The sequence below is a fragment of the Otolemur garnettii genome, unplaced genomic scaffold (genome assembly GCF_000181295.1).
Source record: "Otolemur garnettii isolate 467f Iridium unplaced genomic scaffold, OtoGar3 scaffold00016, whole genome shotgun sequence".
NCBI lineage: Eukaryota > Metazoa > Chordata > Mammalia > Primates > Galagidae > Otolemur > Otolemur garnettii.
In genome coordinates, this window is record NW_003852411.1 from 16188017 (window position 1) to 16199970 (window position 11954).

Consider the following 11954-nt stretch of genomic DNA (forward strand, 5'->3'; position numbering starts at 1 on the left):
AGGGCTCTGGGAGAGGATGACACAAGCCCAGTCTCCAGGAGTGAACAGGAACTTGGGAGAATAAAGGGTGAACACTACAGCTGCAATTCTGGGAGGCAGTGCCTAGCTAGATCTAAGTCATTCCAGTGACATCTTGGCTACACGGCTATTTTTGATGGGTTAGTTACAATTGAGCTACTGATAATTTTTTTTTACATCAGCGGTGATGGCGAAAGCCAGAATGGTTAGGGGGTTGATAGTGTAGGGTCATGAACACTGAATTCCTGCCTCTCAGTCCAGTGTTCCTACATAGGGTTCGTGGGGAGCCCAGAGCACAGACTCTGGGGAAAGGTAACATTGTCCAAAGCTCTGGATCTGTGGGATCTGAGGACCACAGCTCTGGAAGATCTAAGCCTCTTTTCCCTCTGCCATAGGCAGAGTGAAAAATAAAGCCTGATATTGAGGCAGAGCTCTCCAGACACACTCTAAAGGACCACGGTGGACATGGATGCCCAGGGCTGTGGATATCTCTGCCTTCACTGTATCATGGGAGCATGTGTGGCTTGGGCAGCTTACTCTGCTCAGAAGCTGGGGGTTCAAGGCCCTTTCATCACTCTCCTCTTACCTTCCTCCCACCAACATGTTTCTTTTTTCCTTCTTTTCTCTCTTCCTTCCACCCACCCTAATTTTTCCCTCTTTCTTAGCCCCATTTCCCCAAAGCTCTAAGTTTGACTTTTGACTTCACCATCATAACCTCACATACTTTCATTTCCATATTTCAGTTTCTTACCTTGATAGTTCTGAGCTTCTGTTTGTTTTCTAACCTGCTGCTTTGCTCTGCCTCCTTTTTCTGAACTGTTAAGCCTAAATTTTAACTCTTTGCTCATCTAATTGGTTTTAGTCCTCTATAACTTACTTTAGAATCTTCTGGCCTTTGATTTCGTTTTCTCATCTATATATTATCTATTTTTTAAACAAACTCTTTTCTTCTTTCTCTCTCCTTTATTTTTTAATATTCATCCCTGTTTGCCATGTTCTACAATGATGAAACAAAATACCAGCCTAAAACTGCATAAGGCATTAAGAGCCCATATTAGGAAATGGGAAATATGGAGACTTCTTAATCCTAGATGCCCTGACATACACTGTTCCATTTCATGCATAGATTTTCTAGATCAGTTAAAGATGCCTTTGCAAAGAATTTGCCTTAGGAGACTGGGAGACATTTAGGTAGAAGGTCCTCAGAGCTCACACTCTACTGTGGAGATAGAATGCTTCCCTCGCTGAGTGTTGATTATTTGTGGTTCATGCTGTCCAGGCACTTTGGTTTAAAGTCTATAGTCTTTTGGTTTTAAAATCTATGGTTTCCAAAGTTTAAAACATTGGCCTGTAAGCATATCATCAAAGTGGTTAGCCCTGGGTAGGTTGGGAAAGAAAGAGGGAGATGCCTCTCAGACAGTGCTTCTGGCTCAGCCTTGGTAAGGAGCCGGGTGGGCTGAGTGGCGAGAGCCAGCAGGGCTCTGACAGCACATCTACATTCTCTTGGCTTCTCCGTGAGTGGTGGGAAGATCACAGGAGCAGCCTGTGTGCACGTGACCACCACCACCCACCTTCTTTCCCTTTTCATGAGAACGCCGTTATGAACAGAGTTTCTGAATGGAAGCAGATGCACCCCTAACAGGGGATTCTTTCAAACCACTGGGCCTTGTAACTGTCAACACAGGCTTACTAACTGGGCATTATCTTGTGGTTCTCCTCAACTGCTGATATGACTACATTTCCAGGCCATCATCATCTCCCAAACTAATGAAATCCATGGTGTGGAGAAGTATGATAGAGGGTGAAGAGTGTTCATTCTTAACTAGAGGCTTGAGGAAGGGAGGATGGTGAGATTCCTCATGATGTGAACATCAGCACCGCCTGTTTTCAACTAAACCAGTGGATTCATGGGATATTCTACTTGAACCCTAATATTTTTCTTCAGAGTTTGACAACTGCAACACATCAAAATGGGATTCTCCTTAGCAGCAGCCAGTAGGTTTTGAGTGCATGTTATACACAGCCTAGCAGCAGGTCCCAAGGAAGCCACATGGTGTGTAAGTTTTAGTGTTTGCCTTTGGGGACTTTACACTGTAGTTGATGACACAAGAAATGTACATAAATTAGTAATGTGGCTCACTCACAAGATCCACACATTTCCAGGAGTTTCTTCCCTGCCTTCTTCCTTCATCTCACTAATGACCTATTCATCCTCGGGTTAAGTCTTGAGGTCTGCCCAGCCTGGTTGCAAGCCCTTTCACTGGTATTCCCCTAAGTCTTTTCTTTACTCTTACACCTTGGGATTTCCTGTTATTCTTTCCCCCCATTAGACAGTGAGCTCTCTAAGAGCAGAGACTGTGACTAATGCACTGTTCTATTATCAGCATGCAGTAGAGATAGATGCTCAGCAAATGTATTTCAAATAAATGAATCAATTAACAATAAGAGGCAGCATATGTTACATGCAAAAAGCATAGAGGAGACTGGGACTTCTGAAGGAATTTAGAAGGGAATGGAAAAATGAGTCATTAAGGTATCATGGGAGAATTATAGAACTGGTGAAGTGTGAATGATCTGGCAATTTTTGTGACCCAAGGTTCATGCACATTCCGCTCTCATATAGGGTTGTGTTAAGGTGCAGGTGTGGAGTCCCTTGATCATGAGGAAGTTGATAGGAGTTCATTAACATGCTTCTGGAAGAGATGAGATTGTGATTCTGGCTGAGCTCAATACCTCCAGTCCCCCTCCCTGTGTGAGAGAGACCATGGCAACTGGACCAGATGACCTCTTTCCACCAGCGTCCATTACTACCACTTCCTAAAAGCTACTGCATGGAGCAGTCTGCGGAGTGATAGAAAGGACCTAATTACTGCAGCCCTCCGGCTCATGTTCTGGTGGGGCAGCCTGGGCATGCATAAAGAAACACGTGCAGCAGTATCTCGGGGCGTAAGTGACACAGTCTGAGAGAACTTCACAAACAAGCACCTTGTAAAACGGACACAGACACAAAAACAACCAGTGGGCAGCTGGCTCAAGCTGTATAAACAGACCACATGAAAGGGAGGGAGAGAAACGCCTGGAGATGTAAGGCCCCTGTAAGCCACCTTACTATTTTATGCATATTTCCTTTATCACCAACTACATTGTAAAGTCCTTTAAGGCAAGAAATAAAGCTCATGCACCACTGCATAGTTTCCTCGGCACCTAATACTGAGCCCTGTCTAGAGCAGGCAGTTAGTACCTGTTGCCTGCGTGGAAAAAAATCCCACGTCTAAACAGACCACCTGGAAGAGGATATAGGGAGGGCATCCATTGGGGCTCAGGGGACCTTTCTAAGTGGGAGAAGGACCTGGTTTGTGAAGAGGACCCAGGAGGGTGGCTTCGTGAGGGTGTTGACAAGTCTGCTGTGCAAAGTGGAAAGGCCAGCGGTATCGTGTGGTGGGGGGTGAGGTCAGAAGGGCGGCAGGGAAAGGGATTCCTGCCACCGAGCTGGGGGACGGGGACTGGCAGTAGACAAAGAGGGAGAAGAAAGATACAGACCATGAATGACTGACCACCCTCCACTGGAAGGGCCTCTAAGATACTCCATGGAGACTGTGAATGCAAGGCTGGGCTGGGAATGTATGAGCTCTTGTTATCTAACAACTGGGAATAGAGGTTGGAAGAGTGGTTGCTTCATAGGGTTCAAGGGGGCTCCTGGAACTTAATACGTTTATACTGAGGATCTGGCATGGGCTAGTGGGCACAGGGATGGCTCTGATATAGTCCTGCCCCACCTGAGCGTGGTGGGGGGCTCTGCCAGAGTGGAAAGGGATACGTTAAGAGGCTCACACTCCATGCTGATGGCTTTTAGGAGAAGGAGCCTTGTAAGGTGACTGAGAAGAGCAGTTACCTGTTGGCATGATGCCTAAGGAAGATGCACCCACAGAGTCCAGGCTGGTACTGGAGGAAGCAGGACGGAGTTGGGAGCCAGCCCAGTGCTGCCACAGTTGTTGGGTAAGAGAGCAGCCTCAGGCTGTGAGTGGGGGGACGGGAAATGACTAAAGAGATGGTTCCAACTCCGCTCTGATGTCGTGGCACTGAAGGATGAGGACAGACAGGAGATAAAAGCCACCACGTAGTTCTGTCCTCACAAGACTAGTCTCCTAAGGGGGCCTGGAGAGCGATCCAGTAGGAAGAGCACAGGCCGGGCGTCGATGAGCGGCTCTGCTGCTGGCTGTGGGACCTTGGGAGAAATCATTCTACTTCAACCTTAGCTTATTTATCTTCAAAAGAGGCCATTCCAGCCTTAAATGGGCTGTAATTTACAACAGTACTCTGGTGAGAAAAGTACACAATGGGTGACTTAAATTAATGATATGCTGAATTATACAATGGATGGCAATAAGGACTGAGATTTGTACACTGCTTTACGCTTTCCAAAATGTTTTTGCATGCATTATTTAATTTAATCCTTACCCAAACCATGCAGATAAATACAATTATTTCATTAATATTTTATAAATGGGGAATGAAGACTTCGAGCCATGTCCTAAGGCCACAAGGGCAGTAAGTACCAGAGACAAGACTTGACTCTCTCCCACCCCCTTTATCCTGGCCTTCTCTATAAGGGAGGGGGGCACTTAGAGGTTTCCCTTAGTTATCACCAGAGCTATGGATTCTCGCTGCATGGACCATGGCAATAGACTTTACTATTATACTGTAATTATTGTCTCAGGATACTTCTTTATTCCTTGATCCACTCCTTAGCTATACATTTGCTGATCACTTACCACGTGCCAGGCATACATCTGGGCACTGGGAATACAGCGATAAAGAGAGCATGGTTCCTACTCAGAAGCACCTGGTCAACACTTACACTGAAGCGTGCTGAGTCTTATCTCTGAAGCACACATGACGGGAAGGGTGCACGTCTAGGTCCACTTTATTTGGGGCTGGCACCAGCTCATTCCATTCAGACCAAACCTCTGACAAAAGCTTAAGGCCCCCCCCCTCCTTGGCCAAAGCTTCTCCAACGTCAGGTCACTATACCCGGATATTTTTCAGAACCCTAACACACTCTCTTCTACCTATACCACCGTCTGTGGTGCCTGCCTTTTCCTCTTTTGTTCATTTACTGTTGTTCACTACGTGCTTCAGAACTCCTTCGGTAGGGGCATGTGATAGATACCCGGTCGTTCACCAGGCGAGTTCTGTAGGTCGTGTTTGTTACTCCTTTGGGCCACTAGAGTGGAACCTGGTAGGCAATCAATCAACATTTTGTGTGACTGATTGGAGTTCCCAGACTGAGAGTCCACGTAGTTGAGAGGCACCAAAATGAATCTCCTGAAAGTACTTCCATTAAACTAGAAAAGTGAATTTAAGAGCAGCTATAATGCCTCCCTAGAGTGTTTCAATTTGACCAGTGTAGTTCACAAGCCCACCCTGATCCTCCTTGGTCCATAGTGGCACGGGCTTCAGCAATGACATTTGGAGGGTGTAAGCTCACTGTTTTTGAGGAGAACAGAAGACTTGGACTTTTAAAAGTCATTTTGTAAAATAGATCTTTATCCAGCAGGGAAGATGTTAAGAATCAATAAAAAATAAATGATTGTTGGTATTTTTACCTGCATCCTGTTTCTGGCTGTGCTGCTGTCTTCTGAAGGGCCTTGGCGCCTGCACTGCTTCTGACTGCCCGTTTCCCCATCTGTAAAATAATCCCTGTCCTTGATCCTCAACTCACAGGGGTGTGTGGAAGCCTACAGAGGTGATGTCTCTGCTGTGTTTGCAGGTTTCTGGACAAAAGGCATTGTATGAATAAAAGGACTCCTTCCTATTTATGGTGTGCACAGTGGTTCAGAGTATGTTTAATGCCCTGTCCCCTTTCTTCATGTCCCCTCACCCCAAAGTCTCACCCCTGCTTGTACACAGAGGTGTATGGTTATGATCTATCTGTAGTCGGATTAATTGAACAGGACTCTTTGAAATCCCATCTAGTTTACCCAGCCCTCCTGTCTTTCAGGGCTTTTGTAAGCTCTTCTCCTTTTTGAGAAAGGAGAAAAAGACATCAGTTGGAATGGCAACTCCTTGGTTCCTTCATGAGGGCAGCTTCTTCCTGAAGGGTCTCCTTGCCCCTCAGGCCATCTCCTCATCCCAAACTCACTTCACATGATGAAGGCTAGGTACAGAGACTCTCCTGCTCTGTTGCCTTGGCAACTACTTCTGTCTGTTGAGAATGAATTTTCCTATTGGGTTGCCATTATTTTCCCCTCTGCCCTTATTTGCACAAGAGGGGCAGATAAACTCTGTGGATTTGGTAGAACAAAAGAATCAGCCCAGTGAGTGACAGGAGAAGGGAAAAGCAAGTGCAGAAAACCACTGGAGAGGCTGCTACTGGGTGCTTGGAGCCCACAGAGCGGTTATGCATTTAATAAAAGCCATTAGAACCAGGACACAATTTACCCAGAATGATTTAAAGGCAGATAATAGAGACCTCGACATGCCAGACCAATTCCTTTGAGAATCATTAAGAACAGGGGACTTCCCAGGCAGGGCCGAATATCTCTCCAGGGAAGACTATACATTTGGTTTATTTTCCTCATCCTCAATGAACAGAGACTTATGGATCCACTGACCTTTACTGAGGGCCCACTCTGACCAAGGCCCTGTGGTTAACAGTACAATTTAGCAAACACCTTCTTTAGTGTCCTCCTGTCACATGTCTCCTTAAAGCACAAACATACCATTCAAATGGCTCTAACATTAGCTTGGTATTTAGTCTTGTTTTTATTTTTAATCTTTCTAATTCGGAAGACTTGGCATAGTTGTACAAGCAAAGGCAACTTAAAGATCTGTGAGTTTGCGAGAGGAGCATTCTGACCCATTTCAACTGCCGAGCATCGACACCCACATATCTGAGTCTCTACTCTTTGTGTTGTCACCAAGTATACCTCTTACATTACAGTAAGGACATGGCGGGTTGGGTGAGGATAAATTAGCTTGACTGTCAAGCACAGGTTTAAAAAAATGTACATTTATAGCTTTTTTCATCTTTTTATTCATTCATTCATTCGCCCATTAAACATTTACTGGATTCTGATTATTTGCAGGCATTGTGCAAGGTTCTATGATCTAGGGTCCACAGATGCTGTATTCTCCTTCAAGTCCATGGTCAATGTTGGTGCACACACAAGCACTTCTGTACTAGCAGAAATTAGATGGGAGATATAGAGTTGCCACACCCAATATTTACAATAAAATTACACAACTTTCTGATGGTTGAAAGGGCCATCAGCCGCCATTATTTCCAACCTCCTATTTGGCACAAGAGTTCCTGTTTCAAGCATCCCCAGAGATGGTCATCATCTTCCACCCCCTTCCTGCATCACTCACCTCTTATCAAGCAGCACCTTTGCTTCCAGAACATTCCCCCAGATTATCTGCCCACATCTCTCACCTGCTGCACTCTAATGGTCTCCTAGCAGGTCTCCCTGCTTCCAGTCTTTTCCTCTCCATAATCCATTCTCTACTCACCTGACAGAGTGATCTCTTAAGGATGGGAATCACATGATGTTTCAAAACCCTTCAAAGGCTCTCTCTGCACTTACATTAAAATTTTAACTCCTTGCCATCCCCCATAGGCGCCTGACATGCTCAGGCCCCCATCCATGTCTCCAACCTCTCTTGCCTGACATCCCAGCATAGCACTTGTCACAACTTGGGGCATAATTGCTTGATTGCTTATTTCTGTTACTGTCCCTGACTACCGCTCCCCAACACACACACAAAATGCACACTAAAAACTAAGTTGTCTGGCAGCTACTATTTGTCTTTGTCCATTGCTACTTATAAGAGCATCTCACAGGAAAGGCATTCATAATTATTTGTCAAATTTCAATAACTCTAGTGTCTTTAACATCTCTTTGAGTGACAAAGGAATTTCTGTACTATAAGGGTGCCCAATATAAATTATTGTAAGAGTGTGTTTAGTTTTTCCTTACACTGTGTAAACGTTTTTTTCCTTTACTATCCACCCATTCAACTTTGTTCTGTTCCATGAAAGGAATCCGTTTCCTGTTTATATAAGCTTTTTTTAAAATTAAACCATAGCTGTGTTTATTGCAGCCCAATTCATAATTGCCAAGTCATGGAAACAGCCCAAGTGCCCATTGACTCATGAATGGATTAACAAATTGTGGTATATGTATACCGTGGAATATTATGCAGCCATAAAAAAGATGGAGACTTTCCATCTTTAATGTTTACCTGGATGGAGCTGGAGCATATTCTTCTTAGAAAAGTAGCTCAATAATTGAAGAAAAAGTATCCAATGTACTCAATACTATTATGAAACCAATATACAGTCACCCACACTTTCATACAAATGATAAAACACAACTATAGTCCAGAATGAAGAAGGAAAGAGGTGGGAGAGGGGAGGGGTGAAGGGAGGGTATTTGGTGGGATCTCACCTAATGTGCACAATGCAAAGGTTCACATCAAAATTATTAAGAGTAGAGTATAAATGTCTTAACACACATCTTACAATGTCTTACACAATAAGTAAGCGAGGTGAAGGTTATGTTAACCAGTTTGATGTAAGCATTCCAAACTGTACATAAAATCAGTAAATTGCACCTCATAAATGCATTAATGTACACAGTTATGATTTAATAAAAATAAAAAAAATCATAACTGTGTGCAATTTGGGGGTATAATGTGTTGATTTGTTATACAATGTGCAATGCTTAAATCAAACTGATTAACATATCCATCATTTTACTTATTTATTATGGTAAGACATTTATACTATACTCTTAGTAGTTTTGAAATGTACCATTGTATTGTGCACAATAGGTGAGGTCCAACCAAATACCTCTCCTCCTCCCATCCTCCGCCCTCCCCTCCCCTCTCCCTCTTCTCCCAGCTTTTTAAACGTTGCATGGGAGTTCCTATGTCTCACCACATCTTCTGTTTTCCAGACTAAATACTAACAGTTCCTTTAACTGGTTGACTTGAGCTGATTTTCAAATTCTTTCTCTTGCTTCCTTTGCTCTTGAAAACTATTAGGTTGCCTAGTTTCCTCCTAAATGTAGCGATTGGTTTAGTTATATACGACAACTATCTAGGGAAGACAGGGTGAGTCAATTAATAGGAAATGTCTGGCTGGTAAAAAAGAAACTTGATCCAACATTATAAAATGTTTATTGATCACTTACATGAAACTAGTTTAATGTCTGACCAATTAAGCCTAATTGAAGTCTCTGCATTGCCAAGCCAAGTATACCTTCTGCTGGATTTTGAGCAATGAAGTGACATATTAGGGAGAGGAGTTGCAACTAATTCTCTGTCCTTAACAGCTCCTAATACATGCTGGTGCTCAACAAATACAGTATCAAAATAATTATAATAAAATTATGTGAAATCTAAGACTTGGTAATTAATGAAGAAATATTTGAACTGTCAGTGGTGTCTTGAGCCCTAAAGGGAAAAATAATAACCTGACAATATAAGTGAAATATGAGATCAACCAATTAATTAGCAGAATAATTTAATCTGATGCTCTGAAAGTAGGCCAATTAAAATGCACTGTTACTATTTAACATTGATTAAGCAAGGTGCTAGGTCCTGAACACAGTTTGAAAATAGATCTTATTCCCTACCCTCAGGGAACTTAAAGCTAATTTAAGCAGTTGTGTATGAAAGGACAAAGGAACAAGAAGTGTGGTGTTGATTTGATTTACTTACTGACGCTCTTTTCCCCTAGAGTTAGGAAGGAATAGGGAAGGACTGGTAGCACCTCTATATCCTTCCAACCTTCTTCTCAGCCCACTCTCAAGCTCCATCCTTCCTTGGAGGTTGGAGAGGTCAAGATAGGACAGAAGAAATAATTTAAAAAAAAGTTTCCAGAAAATGTGAAGTCATCCATACTTGAGCTAGTTAATGGAAAAGAAGAAGCCAGATATAATTACCGTTTTTGATAATTCATTAGGAATAATTCATTGGCTACTAATGAAACAACAATAAATACAAAAACAACTTGAAACCATCTTGCCTTCCAGCTTACTCAAGGGAATGCATGTACCCACTCCTAAATTTAATGATACAAAGATAAACCACAAGGTAGCCCATTAACCGCTCATTTAACTTTAATGAATTCTGATCTCTAAAATAAATAATAGTCTAAATGCATTTATAATTTGCAAAACATTCTTTAACATCTTGTAAGGCTTCTCCTTGTGAAATACTTGAGTATTATGGTTTCCCTCCTACACCACTGCTCACAATGTTGGCTAATCAATATTTTGGTGTCATAACACTATTCCTGAAGAAAGAATCCATATTCCTTCTATGCCACTAGAAGGAAAACAGGAGAGAGAGCTCCATCTTTCTCATTTCTGGATTGCACACATCCTGTTGGGATACCCCTTGAATTGCTTTTCTAGAAGTTCAAATAGATTGTGGTGAGGTATTCTTCCCAGTTTCTTCATAGGAACCATTGGCGCTCATAAAGAAGCTGGTAGGTGGAATCAATTCTTGCTAGACACCAACCTTGGCTCTCTATCTCAAAACAGACTTACCCAGGCTGGGAGAAGTGGCTCACACTTATAATCCCAGCACTTTGGGAGGCTGAGGTGGGAGGATCCCTTGAGCTCAGGACGTTGAGACAAGCCCGAGCAAGTATGAGACCCCATTTCTACTAAAAATAGAAAACTTAGTTGGGCATCATGGTGGTCCTCTATAGTTCTAGCTGCTTGGGAGGCTGTGGCAGGAGGACTGCTAGGCTGACTCCATGGTATTCTGGCCTAGGCAATAGACTGACACTCTTCCCCACTCCCTCAAAAGAGAAACTCACCCAAGGCTGAGGACTGACAAGCATCATGTTTTCATTAGTGCATTCGACAACGTAATAGGCCAGAGTAGATGATTATTTGCTGAAAAATGCTGTGGTCTGTTCTAACACACCAGATTATTGTGCTTAAGCACAAAGAGCCCTGACCTCATTCGCTAAAACTATCACCAACTCACGATGTTCCCTATGTGTCCATGACCAGGTTAAAAAGTACAAGTTTGCCTAAACCAATCGCATGCCCATAGCTTGACTTTCGTTCTCAACACATAGTTACGTGAAAATGGAGTGGTAACACTAATGAAAACTATGAGTAATTGAGTTTTTACTGAAGTTTACAAAAGTGAAGTGCTTCCTGTACACTGTTTCATTAAATCTTCACAACTTAGAAGATACACATCAATGTTAATTCCCACTTTACAGAGATAAAGAAACTGAAGTTTAAAAATTAAGTGACATGGTAATTGGGAGAGAAAAAAGCTCAAGCCTGAAGTCTGCTTGGTATGAATTTCCCTTCTCAGGACCTCTGGGACCCATCACGCCCTTGGGGATAACGTGGCAGATATCCAGGCTGCAGGCACGGCTTGCACATTGGTCATTGCTCTCCCTACTGTATAGATCAGTCCACTCAGCTTCTGTGTCCACTGACGTCATCTCTCCTTATAATCTTTACATCCATTGTACACGTGCATGACTATGATAACAATTTTACAACAAATCGCTGAAACCTAAGTGTGTTAGCATGTCTCCATGGTGATCACTCTCTCTCTGATGTGTCTGTGGTCACATTTCCACTAATCATCTAATTAACTGAGTTAACTTATTTAAAATTTTACATTATTATCCTCATCAACCTCATCTGAAATTAGCAATTTGTCCCCTGCTCAGAAAGAAGAAACAGAAAAGAAAATGAAGTTGTTTTTTTTTTTCTTTTTCTTTTTGACAGTCTCAATGTATCACTTTCTTTGTCCTGAGGGCTGAAAAAATGTTTGAAATTGCTGCAAATTGGGAACTCAGGGCCAAATCCATCTTCCTCTGTAGTGGTTTCTACTCTTCTTTAGAGCTCCGTGGGATTTCCCATTTAGTGAGTGCTGCGAATTTAAAGTCT